Genomic DNA, 17,960 nt, shown 5'->3' with positions numbered 1-17,960 from the left:
CAAACGCTTCAAAAATGGTCCTGGTCAGCCAAGGTTGAAGCGTTTAAAACAAATTGAAGTTTTTCAGTCTGACATCTATCTAAAGGAGAAATACTAATAGATTGAGAAGGGAAGGGGTATTTTTAGATCTTAAGTTGGAAAAAAATAGATCAATTAGATCAATTTCTCATTCTTCTGTGGCAGGGGTATTTGCAAGTGCAAATTGATCTAAATTAGCACATACCTTGTATGGTCAAGATTTTCTTTTCCAGTGATTCCCTGATCTGTGTCAGTCCCTCAAAGTTGGTCACTGGAAATACGTGTTCCGATTCTGGTTTAGATGCAATGGATTTTAGCTCATTTTGGGATGACTGGCTGCTCCAGGCACCGCCAACCTGTCAAAGAGTTTTACCCTTTAATTTATTGTTTAACCAGGAAAATCCATTAAGATTATATACATATTTTCTGAGGGAGACCTGGCAAGAGAGCATGCCATTGAAGTTTGGACAAATAAGAAAAATAATCATAATAAATGATCAGTTAATTATAAAGAGACATTTCAAACAAACAAAATAATTCAGCCAGACAAAGAGCATCAGGTACATCATACTGTACATAAAGCCACTCTGGAAAGACAAAGCAGAATTAGCATCTGACGTTAGGGGACAGTCTCAGGGGACACACATCACCTCCTGAAAAGTCCTACAGTATGTTTGAACGTGAGAATCAATCTAAAACATTTCTTTCAAAGTCAAGTTTAATTTAAGAATGAGCAAGATGAAAACCACACAAAGATCGGAGGATCAACAGGCGGCCCAAATACTAATGAAAGTAAAAAGCGTGTGAATATGTATAGCGCCTCATACCCCAATAGCGTATCTAGTGATGTTGCTTGCATCAGCCTTTGCTGCAACACTGGTATAGCTGGCAGAATCAGAGGTCAGCCCATCTGTGATGACTATGAGGAATCTCTTGGCACCAGCTCTTGCTCCAACAGAGGAATCAAACATCTCTTGCCTGTGTAGATAAGTACAGGTTCATAAATATTACAAATCACATACCATTATGAACTCTTTTATTAACAAAAGTTACTCCAAAAAGAGTTAACTTTTTCCAGTTTTGATAAAACACATTGAAGGCAGAATAAGTAGTTAAGTTTGTGGTGAAAGTGTAGTGCAGCAGTGTAACAGATAAATGTATCAGAGGGGTATTTCACAAAACCTAGATAAGGGATTAAGCTGGGATTGTTGCTTATCCTGGCTGAATTTAGCCTTGACTTAATGGCACATAAATTACCATGGGGATTCATTCTGTGCACCTAGCCTGGTCCCTACCAGGCTAACAGCCAGGCTTAGTTCATTCTGATGTTAATGTCAATTCAAATCAGACCTCCATGTGATTTTTTAAATATTTATTCCATTTACATATATCTACACCACTTGCTGAATGTACTCTCTCAAAACACAGATTGTCTGCCTAATACCATATGGTTATCATTTTAATTGAGCTTTTTGAATAGTTTTATAATTATTAACATATACTCATTTTGCTTCTTTTGTTGACAGACGTTTGATGAATAGCCTAGTAATTGATTGAAAATGGAGGGCAATTTTATGAAAGTGTTGAACGAATTTGGTTATAAATCAATTCTGCCTTAATGAAATACCCCTCAGGTGAGAATACACAAGTTTTAATTGAAGACTTACACAACTTTCTTCATAGCCCATGCGGTGTATGTGCCTCCACGACTCTGGATGATATTGTTCACCTGACTTTCAAATATTCTTTTATGATACTGATTGAAGTTGACATGTTTGGTGAGTTCACTGGAGTACTGTGCAAAGGCAAACTGTGGAAACAAAATAAAAACTGCTCAGCAGATGGCATAACATCCCCTGGAAGCATAATGGATATAAGACCAGTTTATTTATAGTTTATTCAAAGCTACTGAACAAACAATAATATTGAATCAGGCATGAGTTCGACTTACTAAGGTGTTATACGGCAGGAGACTCCTGGTCACATTCTTCACAAACGTTTTCATGATCAAGAACTGATATGGTGACACACTCCCAGATCCATCCAGAAGGAAGACTATATCGGCAGCTGCTGAGGAGGGGAAATATTACAGAAGACATTGGTATAATATGGGTTACTGTGTTTGGAGTTAATACATTTGACAGAGGTCAATCCATTTGCAATGCATTTATTATTTTTGGTGAATGTTCACAGCACAAGTATTTTGATTCACCAAAAAAAAAATCCAATCTAGCTATTTATGACTTACCAATGGTACAGAAGATGATTTTGAAAATGTTTAGAAAGTGCTGGTCATAATATTACAATATAGATAGCACCTATTGTTTAGGGCTGGAACTGAGGATTATTTTCAAAGTTACTCAGAAAAAAAAAGTAGCTCAAGATGGAGATGGATAGCTATAGATCAGTGGTCTCCAACACGGTGCCCGCGGGCACCAGGTAGCCCGCGGGACGGCTATGAGGCGCCCCCAGCGCACTTTCTAAAAATAGCCAACAGGTCGCCTGCAGATCACGCTCTAAAAACACGCTCCATTGTGAAGTTTTCAATAGATATTTAAGTCTAGACCAGAACCATTTTAAGAATGTATGTAGCCATACATCTGTAACATTAAATTGATATTGGTGATACCTTTGTAGCTGCGTTAAATTTTAGCCTTTGGCTCCAAATCCGTTTCCCATTCAATCTTTAAACAACAACGGAAGCGGAGCGCATACACGATGCTCGCACGCATAGACAGTAAAGGGGGAAAAAACTTGCTTGTCTGGTGTAGCCAATGGAAGCATATCTTCAAAAGTTCTGTGGCCATTCCATGTTCGTCAAATACGGTTCTTGCATGATTGTTCAAGGACTGAAAAACAATGGCTTTAGCTCACAGGCCTTTTCTCCTCCTAGGCAACTGCCGAATAATAGCGCTGAAAATGTTATAGCATGTATGACTGAGCAGGACTGTGCATTACCCTTTCTGTCAGATCATGGATCATTTCAGGTGTGCAATAACTTTAAAATGAGTTTTCATATGTTAGGGTGGTGTGGGCGATTACTATTGAAATGTTAAAACCGAATTGTCCACTGAAATCAGAACTTAAACAACCCCTGAATTCATAATGGTGGGTGGGTATAAATTGGGTACAAATTCTAACCCAAATTATTAATTGCACAAAAAGATAGTTTTTTTTGTAAAAAAAAAAAATAGATTAGATTCCCCATGCAAAGTATGAAATGAACAAACTGAACAAAAATTTTGGTAGTGTTGCATAGGTTATTGATATTAAATTTGAAAATACAGTTGCTTAATATATAAAGATGTATAGGCCTGCACAATATTGATAATTTAAAAGTAAAAATCACATACAGTAGGCCTATTATTTAGGAGGACTACCCTCGCAAAAAAGGGGTGAGGGTATGTTTGTTTTAAATGAGTAGCCCTCCATATGATTTCGGGTCTTCAGGTAGCCCTCATTCCCAAAAAGGTTGGAGACCCCTGCTATAGATAGATCCCAAGGGGAAATTCAAGTCTACAAACTAAATTAATCTACAAATTAAAGACAGAGACCTTCTAATGAGGAGTCACAGCACTCAAAGAATCTCCCATAGAAATGTATGGGGTTAGTTCGCAATGCAAACATGGCACTCGTCTACATATTCCGCCCCTTCTGCCGCCAAAAGAAGACATGTGAATGCACCGTGCCAATCATGTGGTATGTTGTGAATACATCGTGCCAATCATGCTTTGTGATCTCGCAGCTGGAGTGAGGTTGGTCTGTTGTGATTTGTGAAGGCTTGCACGCACGTAGTTCTGCCCGAAATAGATGCCTGATAATGGCTCCTACACACAGTTGCGTGCGTTGCAGTGCTGGAGACGCATCCCATTCACTTTACATGGGCTCACGTCATCCGTTGCCGAACTGAATTGTGGGTCCGTTGCGTCGCGTTTCTCCCGTCGCTCGCGTTGAGAAGTTCAGCTGTTTCTGCACCGACAGACGGCACCGGCCAATCAAGCCAATCGACGGACGGCACCAACCAATCAAATTACGTTTATACTTCAAGTCATTTGCATAGCTACCGTCAGGAACACCCACTGGCATGCGTCGACGGAACGCAACTGTGTGTAGAAGCCGTAAGAGCCCAAAAGGCGTTACAATATGGCCGTCGAGTGGAGGGACTTGCCTAAAAGGACTTTGCTAAAGATCAGTTAATTTGCTGTCGAGGAGTAAGTAAACCAGAAAATATTAAAATTTAAGCAGCTGCCAGAGAATTTTAAGATGTTTGCTTTCAAATACGACACAAACCTAGCTAACACAAACTCATTAACCCACAAAAGTGTATTTAATAGTCAACAATGAATTAATTAAATGAATAATCAGTCAAGAGATAGATGGCATGGGGAGCAGTTGACGTGGTTTGATGGCCAATGCATCATGCCTATATTGTAGAAGTTGCTTGGAGCAAGATTGTTTGCTGAATAGATCGTCTTTGCTGTAATTTCATTGAATTGATGTAACTGATTGATTTAATAGTTGACTACTAAAAGATTAATCAAGTTTATTGGATGCTTAAACAACGGTTGGACCGGTCCCTAATCGGGTCAGTTTAACAATCCCATTTCTTACCTAGTATATGCACTCTGCACATGCTGCATATACTGTACAGATCAGCACAATGTGATATGGTGAAAGTGTACACACTCTTACCTTGTTGTACCACCTGTGTAGACGTAGAACAACCTGTAGAGGCTGGCACTGCAGAGGCTGTAGAGGAGGGCACTGTAGAGGCTGTAGAGGAGGGCACTGTAGAGGCTGGCACTGTAGAGGCTGGCACTGTAGAGGCTGTAGAGGAGGGCACTGTAGAGGCTGTAGAGGAGGGCACTGTAGAGGCTGTAGAGTCTGTAGAGGAGGGCACTGCAGAGGAGGGCACTGCAGAGGTTGTAGAGGAGGGCACTGTAGAGTCTGTAGAGGAGGGCACTGTAGAGGCTGGCACTGTAGAGGCTGTAGAGGAGGGCACTGTAGAGGCTGTAGAGGAGGGCACTGTAGAGGGCACTGTAGAGTCTGTAGAGGAGGGCACTGTAGAGGCTGTAGAGGAGGGCACTGTAGAGGCTGTAGAGGAGGGCACTGTAGAGGAGGGCACTGTAGAGGCTGTAGAGGAGGGCACTGTAGAGGAGGGCACTGTAGAGTCTGTAGAGGCAGGCACTGTAGAGTCTGTAGAGGAGGGCACTGTAGAGTCTGTAGAGTCCGTAGAGGAGGGCACTGTAGAGGAGGGCACTGTAGAGTCTGTAGAGGACGGCACTGTAGAGGAGGGCACTGTAGAGTCTGTAGAGGAGGGCACTGTAGAGTCTGTAGAGTCTGTAGAGGAGGGCACTGTAGAGGAGGGCACTGTAGAGTCTGTAGAGGAGGGCACTGTAGAGGGCACTGTAGAGTCTGTAGAGGAGGGCACTGTAGAGTCTGTAGAGTCTGTAGAGGAGGGCACTGTAGAGGAGGGCACTGTAGAGTCTGTAGAGGAGGGCACTGTAGAGGGCACTGTAGAGGGCACTGTAGAGGCTGTAGAGTCTGTAGAGGAGGGCACTGTAGAGTCTGTAGAGGAGGGCACTGTAGAGGAGGGCACTGTAGAGTCTGTAGAGGAGGGCACTGTAGAGGAGGGCACTGTAGAGTCTGTAGAAGAGGGCACTGCAGAGGAGGGCACTGCAGAGGAGGGCACTGTAGAGGCTGTAGAGGCGGTCACTGTAGAGGAGGGCACTGTAGAGGCTGTAGAGGAGGGCACTGTAGAGGAGGGCATTGTAGAGGCTGTAGAGGAGGGCACTGTAGAGGCTGTAGAGGAGGGCACTGTAGAGGCTGTAGAGGAGGGCACTGTAGAGCAGGGCACTGTAGAGGCTGTAGAGATATCTTCGTATCCATTAAAATACATAATATCCTGATTGAATTAAGCCAATTCTAAAGTACAAACGCTTCAAAAATGGTTCTGGTATAAATCAGCCTTCAATCAAGGTTGAAGCGTTTAAAACAAATTGAAGTATTTTTCAGTCTGACATCTATCTAATGGAAAATTCTCAGTATTGGGGAAGCCTCACCAATAGGAAAGCAAACCGATTTCTCCTAAACCCTCATTAGGAGAAATACTAATAGATTGAGAAGGGAAGGGGTATTTTTAGATCTTAAGTTGGAAAAAAATAAGGCATTCTAAAAAAAAAAAAAAGTCAAATTACTTAACATTTGACTTCATGTGCAGACAGTGGGCTTTTATCTGGGGTGTCTATGGACTTAACTCAAGAAATGGAACCATGCTCTAAACTGTGGTATCCAAGTTAGTCATATGCCATCATGGGACTTTGCTCAGTTTATAAAAAAAAAAAAAAGGTTCTAAAGTCTGGGGTCTCAATGTGTGCCAGACACCGTCAGCTGGAGTTGGCCTTTAGGGTTTGCAGGACAATTCTAAATTAGCACATACCTTGTATGGTCAAGATTTTCTTTTCCAGTGATTCCCTGATATGCGTCAGTCCCTCAAAGTTGGTCACTGGAAATACGTGTTCCGATTCTGGTTTAGATGCAATGGATTTTAGCTCATTTTGGGATGGCTGGCTACTCCAGGCACCGCCAACCTGTCAAACAGTTATACCCTTTAATTTATTGTTTATTTAACCAGGAAAATCCATTAAAGCGATGGTTCAGAGTAATTTCACCCTAGGGTCCTTTGCACCATGACCCCGAGCCAAACACCCTCCCAGAACCTTTTTTCCCTTGGTCAGGCAAGTCTTATTTAAATAAACTCCTGGTGCACTTACAAACTTTCTAATGCCTCGTTATTGGACTAAAGGTCATAGTTGTACTACTGCAGAAGTTTCGTACCATTCAGGGCATTATTAGTGGGGTAATTAACGAGATAAAAGTTGGTTCCATCACGACTGCAGAACGTCATTAGTTTCTGACAGCGCTACTCGACCAGGGTTCGACCAAGGGAAAAAAGGTTCTGGGAGGGTGTTTGCACCATGACCCAGAGCCAAAGGACCTTAGGGTGAAATTACTCCGAACCATCGCTTTAAGATTATATACTGTACATATTTTCTGAGGGGGACCTGGCAAGATTGCATGCCATTGAAGTTTGGACAAATAAGAAAAATAATCATAATAAATGATCAGTTAATTATAGAGACATTTCAAACAAACAAAATAATTCAGCCAGACAAAGAGCATCAGGTACATCATACTGTACATAAAGCCACTCTGGAAAGACAAAGCAGAATTAGCATCTGACGTTAGGGGACAGTCTCAGGGGACACACATCACCTCCTGAAAAGTCCTACAGTATGTTTGAACGTGAGAATCAATCTAAAACATTTCTTTCAAAGTCAAGTTTAAGAACGAGCAAGATGAAAACCACACCAAGATCGGAGGATCAACAGGCGGCCCAAATACTAATGAAAGTAAAAAGTGTGTGAATATGTATAGCGCCTCATACCCCAATAGCGTATCTAGTGATGTTGCTTGCATCAACCTGTGCTGCAACACTGGTATAGCTGGCAGAACCAGAGCTCAGCCCATCTGTGAAGACAATAAGGAATCTCTTGGCACCAGCTCTTGCTCCAACAGAGGAATCAAACATCTCTTGCCTGTGTAGATAAGTACAGGTTCATAAATATTACAAATCACATACCATTATGAAGTCTTCAACAACAGTTACAAACTCCAAAAACAGGTAACCTTTTCCAGTTTTGATAAAACACATTGAAGGCAGAAAAAGTAGTTAAGTTTGTGGTGAAAGTGTAGTGCAGCAGTTTAACAGATAAATGTATCAGAGGGGTATTTCACAAAACCTAGATAAGGGATTAAGCTGGGATTGTTGCTTATCCTGGCTGAATTTAGCTTCGACTTGATGGCACGTAAGTTACCATGGGGATTCATTCTGTGCACCTAGCCTGGTCCCTACCAGGCTAACAGCCAGGCTTAGTTCATTCTGATGTTAATGTCAATTCAAATCAGATTTTTAAAGCTTTATTCCATTTATATAGATCTACACCACTTACTGAATGTATTCACTCTCAAAACACAGATTGTCTGTAATTACAGTACTGTTCTTACTAGGCAACAACTTTTTCTTATTACAGTGCATGAAAATGCACTGTACTGTTCTTCCTAGGCAACAACAACTTCTTATTATTCCGCTTACCACTTTTTCCGTACACAATTTCTCTTGAACAGTTTAACTTAGAAACTTCGTTCAAACTTTGTAAGGTAGGTCTTCAAACGGACCAAGCTGCTATGTCTTTTCAACTTTGAAACTTTTATACTTTTTAAACTATTAAAGAAAAACTTTTTAAAAATCCCCATAGACTTAACATTGCCGATTGTGACATCATAATACGGCCGTTAAGCAATTAGAATCCTATGGCAGGTGTTCAGGCCACCTGCAGCCTCAGGCTTTAAGCATACAATCTGGGTCAATTAAGACTACACATCCTATTCAACTGTTTCCTCTGCCCAAAACGGTTTCAAAATAAAAGTCCTCACTACAATAATCCACTGTTAAACAATGTAACCCATTAAACTACTGAACTTTTTACATTCAACTTTTAAACGGTCTACTTTTAAACCATCATTAAACTCTCTATCTATTAAACTAGCTGTCTATCAACAACTTTTAAACTATATACATTCAACTTTTAAACTATATACATTCAACTTTTAATTTTAAACAGTCTACTTTTTAAAACAATCATTAAACTATCTATCTATTAAACTAGCAGTCCATCAACAACTTTTAACTTGTCATCAACTATGTCAACACTTGTAATCAACTATGACTCCTACCCACTGTAGCTAGTTAGCATTGTTAACATATTAACATTTTTAACAAAACTGCTAGAAAACATTAACTAAGTTAGCTAAGTAACATAGTTAACATGTTTAACAAAACTGCTAGAAAATGTTAGCCAAGTTAACTAAGTAACATGGTTAGCATTGCTAACATAGTTAGCATTTTTAACAAAACTGCTAGAAAACGTTAGCCAAGTTAACTAAGTAACATGGTTAGCATTGCTAACATGGTTAACATTTTTAACAAAACTGCTAGAAAACATTAGCTAAGTTAACTAAGTAACATGGTTAACATAGTTAACATGCATAGATATATACACTAGAGGTCGCCTTCTGCTTCTCAGCATGCGTCAACACCGCCGCCATCTTGGTACAGGGATCTGAAGCGCTAAACTAGTTCTCCTGTATTGTCAGCGTTACCTCTTTAGCGACGTTTGGCCATCCCCAGCGATAGAAAAAATTTTTTGCGATTAGCGACAAATTTGGGAAATTCTCACAATGATGGCAGATCGGCTTCTTTGTTGTTGAAGCGTAAGTAAATCACCTTTCTCATGGCTTTGTCATTTATGACTTCAGCTACATCTCGTTTGCCCATGGCACTGACCCATGATTATAAAAGTAACGACTGGCGTAGCCTATGTAGTAGCAGAGGTAAATGTTCTACAGATCTACAGCAACTTCTGGTGAGATTACAACTTACATGAGTAAACGAGACGAGGGGTATGTGGCCTCAACCAGAGCCTGTCTACGAAGAGCCTGTTTACCTTCATTGTATCGAACCTGGTTGCAGTTTACCCATTGTTCCTCTAGGGGCCGCCGCTAGCTAGTGCAGAATGAATGGGAGTCTATGGGGCTAGACGGGTAAAATGTATCTTTATTATCGTCTTAAGCTTAGTTTTCTCTAGACTCAACCATAAATACATGCCTGTCAGTTGGAACAACCCAAAAAACTAGATAATTGCTTGAGATTTTGACGATTTATGGTGATTTTATTTTCGCTAGATCTTTGCCCAGATTGACGCTAATGCATTATAGAGGAGTGGATCACTCAAGCAAGATGGCGTCTCGATTGACGCATTCGTTCCAATGAACAGCAGTAGTCAAGGCGACATCTAGTGTATATATCTATGGTTAACATGTTAACATTGCTAACATAATTAAACATGTTTAACAAACCTGCTAAAAAACATTAGCTAAGTTGGCTAAGTAACATGGTTAGCATGTTAGCATTACTAACTTACTAATTACTAATAAAGTTAACATTTTTAACAAAACTGCTAGAAAACATTAGCTAAGTACCATGGTTAGCATAGTTAAAATGTTAATATAACTGCTAGCAAACATTAGAGCCATTCCAACTTTCAGTTATCGTCAAATATCTACCTATAGACAGCCATTAAACTATTTGAATATCAACATTCATTAAACATCCAGTCTGTCAACAACTTTTAAACTATTTACCTTCAACTTTTAAACGGTCTACTTTTAAACTAACATTAAACTATCTATCTATTAAACTAGCTGTCTATCAACAACTTTTAAACTATCTACATTCAACTTTTAAACAGTCAACTTTTAAACTACCATTAAAATAGCTGTATATCAACAACTTTTAAACCATCTACATTCAACTTTTAAACTTTAAAGCTATCTACAATCAACTTTTAAACGGTCTACTTTTAAACTATCAACTTATTAAGCTACGCAACCACCATGTCTGTCCTAACATCAGTAACCAGCTCTGTATTATCCATTTTAACTATACATGATATTTTCACAACTTTTGCATTTTCATGCACTGGTAATTCCTTGGGAATTGCGTTTCTAGTTGTCTCCTAATACCATATGGTTATCATTACAGTGCATGAAAATGCACTGTTCTGTTATCCGAAGTAGTCTTATTATTATTACAGTGCATGAAAATACACTGTACTGTTCTTCCTAGGCTTCTTATTATTCTTCTTCTAACGCAATTAATGCAGCTTCAACCGTTTAACATAGAAACTTCATTCAAACTATGTTACGTATAGGTCTTACTTAGGACATCTGGGCTTTGTATTTTTCATCTTTGTAACTTTTATACTTTTTAAACTATTTATTAAAAACTACTCAAAATTTCCCCATAGACTTAACATTGGGCTGATGACATCACAGTGGGCTAATTAACTTGATTTGCACCTGTATCAACTTCCAGCTGCTCATCTAGGCCCCATCAAAGAGCCAGTTCAACTGATTGATTGATTAATTAATTAAACTATGAATTAAAAACTATTAGGCCTTTATGACATCACAGCAATTAGAATCTTGTGTCAGGTGGCCAGGCCACCTGCATAAACTGTCAGCTTCTCAGGCTTTAAGCATACAGTCTCATTCTCTTAATATAAGACTACACATCCTGTTCAACAGTTTCAACTGTTCAGTCATTCCAACTATATTAAACCTCATCTACCTAGCAAATAATTTTACCATTTAAACTATCCACCTATTTAACTGTTCATTCATTCTAACTATATTAAACCTCATATACCTAGCAACCAATATAGTTTGTTTTTACTCTGTATGATATTTTACATCATATTTTTTGCATTTTCATGCACTGCATTTCCTTCAGGAAATGCTTTTCTAGTTACAGTGCATGAAAATGCACTGTTCTGTTATCCGAAGTAGTCTTCTTCCCACCAAATTTCTGTGTCTAATTCAGCTGTTTAACTGTTTAACGTAGAAACTTCGTTCAAACTTTGTAACGTAGGTCTTGAAAAGGACACGTGGGGAATGTATTTTTTACACTTTTGTAAACTTTATACTTTGAGATATTAATAAAAAACAAGCTTATTTTTCCCCATAGACTTAACATATAACTGTGTTGACTATCAACTTCCAGCTGCTCACTACTAGGACCCATCAAAAGGCCAGTTAAACTGATTGCACCTGTATCAACTGCTTTCTGCTTAACTAGGCCAACTCTCTCGGTGTCTCTCCATTCTACAAGGATATAAGGCACATTCCATCCAACTTTCTATCCATTCATCCTCTTCAAACCATTCACTCATCCACCCAATAAACTATCCACCAACATCCATTAAACAATCTGCCCATCAACATCCATTCAACTTTCTGTCTATCAACATCCATTACACTATCTAAATTCAACTTTTAAACTATATACCCTGTCTCAGGCTTTAAGCATACAATCTGGCTCTCTTAAGACTACAGATTCTGTTCCTATTTCCTCTGCCCACAACGGTTTCAAAATAAATGTCCTCACTACAATATTTCACTATTAAATAATGTAACTATTTAAACTACTCAACTATTTAACTGTTTAGACATTTCAACTGTCAGTTGTTATCAACTATGACTCCTGCCAACTGTTTCCAAATACAAGTTTGTTTTGCATTTTATGTTAATATACAGTATGTTAATATTTTCATGCACTGGTAATTTCCTCGAAATTACATTTTCTAGTTATTCTTCCCACCAAATTTCTGCGTCTAATTCAGCTTCAACCGTTTAACGTAGAAACTTCGTTCAAACTTTGTAACGTAGGTCTTGAAAAGGACACTTGAGGAATGTATTTTTCACTTTTGTAAACTTTATACTTTGAGATATTAACAAAAAACAAGCTTATTTTTCCCCATAGACTTTGCATTAGCACTATGACATCACAATGGACTAATTAACTTGATTTGCACCTGTATCAACTTCCAGCTGCTCAATTAGGACCCATCATAGGGCCAGTTAAACTGATTGCACCTGTATCAACTGCTTTCTGCTTAACTAGGCCAACTCTGTCTCTCCATTCTACAAGGATATAAGGCACATTCCATCCAACTTTCTATCCATTCATCCTCTTCAAACCATTCACTCATCCACCCATTAAACTATCCATCAACATCCATTAAACAATCTGCCCATCAACATCCATTACACTATCTACATTCAACTTTTAAACTATATACTCTGTCTCAGGCTTTAAATACAATCTGGCTCTCTTAAGACTACTATTTCCTCTGCCCACAACTGTTTCAAAATAAATGTCCTCACTACAATAATTCACTATTAAATAATTTAACTATTTAAACTACTCAACTATTTGACTGTTAAACCATTTCAACTTTCAGTTGTTATCAACTATGACTCCTGCCAACTGTTTCCAAATAAAAGTTTGTTTGGCATTTTATGTTAATATACAGTATGTTTATATTTTCATGCACTGGTAATTTCCTAGAAATTACATTTTCTAGTTGTAATTGTGCTTTTTAAATAGCTTTATAATGAACATATACTCGTTTTGCTTCTTTTGTTGACAGACGTTTGATGAATAGCCTAGTAATTGATTGAAAATGGAGGGCAATTTTACGAAGGTGTTGAACGAATTTAGTTATAAAATCAATTCTGCCTTTGTGAAATACCCCTCAGGTGAGAATACACAAGTCTTCATTTAAGACTTACACAACTTTCTTAATAGCCCTTGCGGTGTATGTGCCTCCACGACTCTGGACGATACTGTTCACCTGACTTTCAAATGTTCTTATATTATACTGATTGAAGTTGACATGTTTGGTGAGTTCACTGGAGTACTGTGCAAAGGCAAACTGTGGAAACAAAATAAAAACTGCTCAGCAGATGGCATAACATCCCCTGGAGGCATAATGGACATAAGAACAGTTTATTCAAAGTTACTGAACTAACACTAACAAAAATATTGAATCAGGCATGAGTTCGACTTACTAAGGTGTTATACAGCAGGAGACTCCTGGTCACATTCTTCACAAACGTTTTCATGATCAAGAACTGATATGGTGACACACTCCCAGATCCATCCAGAAGGAAGACTATATCGGCAGCTGCTGAGGGAAAATATTACAGAAGACATTGGTATATTATGAGTTACTGTGTTTGGAGTTAATACATTTGACAGAGGTCAATCCATTTGCATTATTATTTTTGGTGAATGTTCACAGCACAAGTATTTTGTTATTCAGTGAACTATGTTATTTGATTCACCAAAAAAAATCCAATGATTCAAACTAGCTATTGATGACTTACCATGACTATGACTGGTACAGAAGATGATTTTGAAAATGTTTAGAAAGTGCTGGTCATAATATTATAGCCAAGATAGCACCTATTGTTTAGGGCTGGCACTAATAATTATTTTCAAAGTTACTCAGAAAAAAAAAGTAGCTCAAGATGGAAATGGATAGCTATAGATAGAGCCCAAGGGGAAATTCAAGTCTACAAACTAAATTAATCTACAAATTAAAGACAGAGACTTTCTAATGAGGAGTCACAGCACTCAAAGAATCTCCCATAGAAATGTATGGGGTTAGTTCGCAATGCAAACATGGCACTCGTCTACATATTCCGCCCCTTCTGCCGCCAAAAGATGACATGTGAATACATCGTGCCAATCATGTGGTATGTTGTGAATACATCGTGCCAATCGTGCGTTGTGATCTCGCAGCTGGAGCGAGGTTGGTCTGTTGTGATTTGTGAAGGCTTGCACGCACGTAGTTCTGCCCGAAATAGATGCCTGATAATGGCTCCTACACACAGTTGCGTGCATTGCAGTGCTGGAGACGCATCCCATTCACTTTACATGGGCTCACGTCATCCGTTGCCGAACTGAATTGTGGGTCCGTTGCGTCGCGTTTCTCCCGTCGCTCGCGTTGAGAAGTTCAGCTGTTTCTGCACCAACAGACGGCACTGGCCAATCAAGCCAATCGACGGACGGCACCAACCAATCAAATTACGGTTATACTTCAAGTCATTTGCATAGCTACCGTCAGGAACACCCACTGGCATGCGTCGACGGAACGCAACTGTGTGTAGAAGCCGTAAGAGCCCAAAAGGCGTTACAATATGGCCACAGAGTGGAGGGACTTGCCTAAAAGGACTTTGCTAAAGATCAGTTAATTTGCTGTCGAGGAGTAAGTAAACCAGAAAATATTAAAATTTAAGCAGCTGCCAGAGAATTTAAAGATGTTTGCTTTCAAATACGACACAAACCTAGCTAACACAAACTCATTAACACACAAAAGTGTATTTAATAGTCAACAATGAATTAATTAAATAATCAGTCAAGAGATAGATGGCGTGGGGAGCAGTTGATGTGGTTTGAAGGTCAATGTATCATGCCTATATTGTAGAAGTTGCATGGTGCAAGATTGTTTGCTGAATAGATTGTCTTTGCTGTAATTTGATTGAATTGATGTAACTGATTAATCTTTTAGTGGTCAACTATTAAATCACTCAAGTTTATTGGATGCCTAGACAAAGGTTGGACCGGTCCCTAATTGGGTCAGTTTAACAATCCCATTTCTTACATAGTATATGCACCCTGCACATGCTGCATATACAGATCAGCACAATGTGATATGGTGAAAGTGTACACACTCTTACCTTGTTGTACCACCTGTGTAGACGTAGAACAACCTGTAGAGGAGGGCACTGCAAAGGCTGGCACTGCAGACCAAAGATATGGTTAGTGGATGTGCAGCAACTGTACAAGTGTAAACCTTGAGATCTTTGTATCCATTAGAATACATAATACCCTGATTGTACTTTAGAATTCAAACACTCCAACCTTGGCTGATTTATACCAGAACCATTTCACTCCGACATCTAATGGAAAATATCCTCAGAAATGGGGAAGCCTCACCAAGTGTGCATCACATTCCCCTTTAACTTAATTTGACAATACACTACTACACCTGACAGATTAGTAGTTATTGGTGGATCAATCTGAATGCAAATAAATGGGCACCAACAACCCGTAAGAATCTTTATCCTAATCGTGCTCTTGTTCTAATGAAATCATGTGCTCATTGTAATTATTTCATTCCTCCATTTTATTCAGAAACTACGACCGAAAAGCACTACAGAGGGTGGTGAAAACTGGCCAACGCACCGGTTCCTCACTCCCCTCCATCGAGGCCATCCAGGGCAAGCGATGCTTGCGTAAGGCACGCAGCATCAAAGACTGTTCTCACCCCAACCACAGACCGTTTACCCCACTCCCCTCCGTTACAGGCCTCTCCGCACCAGAACCAGCAGGTTCAGAGGAAGCTTCTTCCCTGTGGCTGCCACCCTACTGAACTCTAGCTCTGCATCCCGGTGACAACCAACCAAACATGTTGTTCATACATTATTCATATTACATAGCCATATTTATTCTGCTCTTATAAGACAACTGCTAATACACTGCACATATTATATTTAAATGTATATTACTCTAAACCACCTTCTGTAAACCAACTGTACAGTACTGTCTACATTGCACTATATTTCTTGTCCTGTCTATGCACAACCTGTCTATACTTTCTATAAACCACTGCACTTTTCTGCTTTTTTTTTGCACTTCTGGTTAGACACAAACTGCATTTTGTTGTCTTTGTACTTGTACTCTGCACAATGACAATAAAGTTGAATCTAATCTAATATAATCTAGGAGTCAGGACAAGTTCTAGTTTAATCTAATAAGTAAGTATATATCCTCTTTTGATCCCGTGAGGGAAATTTGGTCTCTGCATTTATCCCAATCTGTGAATTAGTGAAACTCAGCACACAGTGAACAGACAGTGAGGTGAAGCACACACTAATCCTGGCGCAGTGAGCTGCCTGCAACAACAGCGGCGCTCGGGGAGCAGTGAGGGGTTAGGTCAAGGGCACTTCAGCAGTGCCTACTGGTCAGGGTTCGAACCGGCAACCCTCCGGTTACAATCTAGGAGTTAGGACAAGTTCTAGTTGAATCTAATCTAATATAATCTAGGAGTCAGGGCAAGTTCTTCACATTCCCATTAAAAAATAAAAAATAAATAAACAACAAGTTACCCCTCCAAAAAATAAGGCATTCTAAAAACACAGTCAAATTGCCTAACATTTGACTTTATGTGGGTTTTATCTGTCAGGCAGTGCCTAAACAGACATTAAGAAGGAAAGAGAAGTGTACTTACAAGTGTGTACTGCAGTGAAACACCCACCTGTTGGGAAAACACCAATATAGCAGAAGTTATTTGGTGCACACACCTATTCCACAATGTCTTACAGAAGTCATTAGATGCACACATTCCACAATGTCCTACAGGAGTCATTAGATGCACACATTCCACAATGTCCTACAGGAGTCATTAGATGCACACATTCCACAATGTCCTACAGGAGTCATTAGATGCACACATTCCACAATGTCCTACAGGAGTCATTCCACAATCTTACAGAAGTAATTTGCTACTGGGCCAGCTGGTGGGGAAATATAAAGACATTAGGCCTGCACTGCTTCCTTACTGCACTCATTCAGCAACAAGGGTCATACTATTCATGACGCCTCTGCCCACTACACAAGGGTCATACCATTCATGACGCCTCTGCCCACTACACAAGGGTCATACTATTCATGACGCCTCTGCCCACTACACAAGGGTCATACTATTCATGATGCCTCTGCCCACTACTATTCATGACGCCTCTGCCCACTACACAAGGGTCATACTATTCATGACGCCTCTGCCCACTACACAAGGGTCATACTATTCATGACGCCTCTGCCCACTACACAAGGGTCATACTATTCATGACGCCTCTGCCCACTACACAAGGGTCATACTATTCATGATGCCTCTGCCCACTAGTATTCATGACGCCTCTGCCCACTACACAAGGGTCATACTATTCATGACGCCTCTGCCCACTACACAAGGGTCATACTATTCATGACGCCTCTGCCCACTACACAAGGGTCATACTATTCATGACGCCTCTGCCCACTACACAAGGGTCATACTATTCATGATGCCTCTGCCCACTAGTATTCATGACGCCTCTGCCCACTACACAAGGGTCATACTATTCATGACGCCTCTGCCCACTACACAAGGGTCATACTATTCATGACGCCTCTGCTCACTACCAGCGGGTGGCGTGTCTTCATGTTATGTGTGTGTACAAAGGGCCATGACTCCCTAGCAGAGGTCATATTTAGGACAGATTAATTTCTCATTCCATATTTACTTCTTGTAATTCTTTGTCTGGTGAAAACATAAACAGAAAGTATAGAAAATGTGCCTGAATAAAGAAATAAACAAATACTCTACTTGCCAGTAAGTGTATAAACAAACATTTTTATGAACGGATCTGAG

The 17,960-nt window shown here is 39.7% G+C and overlaps 1 long non-coding RNA gene across 1 annotated transcript; it reads right to left on the bottom strand.

Annotated features, from left to right (window-relative positions):
* Window positions 1-283: 283 nt before the first annotated feature.
* On the bottom strand, window positions 284-1,744 carry LOC143103116 (uncharacterized). The gene is made up of 3 exons (XR_012982723.1): window positions 1,686-1,744; window positions 846-996; window positions 284-374 (listed from the first exon to the last, which is right to left on the bottom strand). It is a non-coding gene; the product is annotated as an uncharacterized LOC143103116 (long non-coding RNA).
* Between the last annotated feature and the right edge of the window lie 16,216 nt (window positions 1,745-17,960).

This window comes from Alosa pseudoharengus, unplaced genomic scaffold, assembly GCF_046254945.1.
Source record: "Alosa pseudoharengus isolate Yale_2024_CS ecotype anadromous, Long Island Sound unplaced genomic scaffold, YU_APseudo_1.1 YU_APseudo_1.1_scf_4, whole genome shotgun sequence".
In the NCBI taxonomy this organism is placed as follows: domain Eukaryota; kingdom Metazoa; phylum Chordata; class Actinopteri; order Clupeiformes; family Clupeidae; genus Alosa; species Alosa pseudoharengus.
The sequence above is the reverse complement of the archived record's forward strand: the minus strand, read 5'-3'. Positions and strand labels throughout refer to the sequence as shown.